Here is a 1,033-nt window from a genome sequence, read left to right on the forward strand (position 1 = left end):
GAGTTGGGTGAGGTTTCCTTTTACAATATAAATGACAGATCTCTTCTCTATACTTTTAATGATTCTTTGACAGAAGCCCTCTGTCCCTATTTCTATGTTGGAATGGATTCTGAACCTCTTAAAATCTCTTCAGTAACAGATGATGAAGGATGAAGTACCCAGGGAAAAAAATAATACTGTCTCAGTGTCTAGGGGTAACTTAGTAAACTTAGTCGCAATAATTATGGATTCTCACGGTTTACTGCTGAGCACCAGAATAGATTGTTCTCCTTCATTCTCAGCAACTATAAAACATGATAGTAACACCAATTTTATACATGTGTAGACATGCTTTTAATTTCTAAGATAAAGTATTGGAGAATTATATTACTTAAATCCAATAAAATAATTCTGTTGAAAAAAAAATAAAACTATTAATGAAAAAGAAAAATATTGTTCTTAATTTCTCTAGTTACTGTACTAGGATTGGCTTCATGAATTCAAATCCAAACATGAAATTACTGGAAAACGTGCCTCAACATTCTATGCAGTTCTGGTCGTAGAGGAAAATGAAGGAAACAGTGAGTCTTAATCAGCATAATGAGTAAATGTCCAGGGCACCTGCCTCCAGGCCCTCTTCCTTGGGAGGAGCAGCAGGGATCACGGTCACATTGGAGGAGGAGCTTACTTGCTTCACATCTGGTGTTGGCTGTTTAGATGAGCGACACATCTTATGACTCCGTCACACAACAGCCGCAGCAGACGCCTGGGAAATGCAGAGAAACAGAGAGTGAGGGGGGCGGCCTCTTGCTGGCAGAGGCCATAGAACAATCCATCATACTCTACTCATAGTTCACCCTTCCCCTCTCCCTACTCTCCCACCTCACCAGGTGCATGACAAATCTCATGCCACAAAAAATGGACTCAGAAAATGTGGAGCTTTGGTTTGCACTCAAAACTGCCCACAGTCTGCTGCTGTGGGCAAATACTGCTGCTTAGCAGGGTCGTCAATAGGAACGCAGTGAAGCACGGTCACCACAAATGATGGCCCAGC

The 1,033-nt window shown here is 41.4% G+C and overlaps 1 long non-coding RNA gene across 1 annotated transcript in view; it reads right to left on the reverse strand.

Moving 5' to 3' along the window:
• Positions 1 to 218: 218 nt before the first annotated feature.
• The window catches only part of LOC115280972, a 5,896-nt gene continuing 5,081 nt past the window's right edge, over positions 219 to 1,033 (reverse strand). Inside the window, exon 2 of the long non-coding RNA XR_003904012.1 lies at positions 219 to 745. This is a non-coding gene — a long non-coding RNA (uncharacterized LOC115280972). The remainder of the gene's footprint in view (positions 746 to 1,033) is intronic.

This window comes from Suricata suricatta, chromosome 16, assembly GCF_006229205.1.
Source record: "Suricata suricatta isolate VVHF042 chromosome 16, meerkat_22Aug2017_6uvM2_HiC, whole genome shotgun sequence".
Classification (NCBI taxonomy): domain Eukaryota; kingdom Metazoa; phylum Chordata; class Mammalia; order Carnivora; family Herpestidae; genus Suricata; species Suricata suricatta.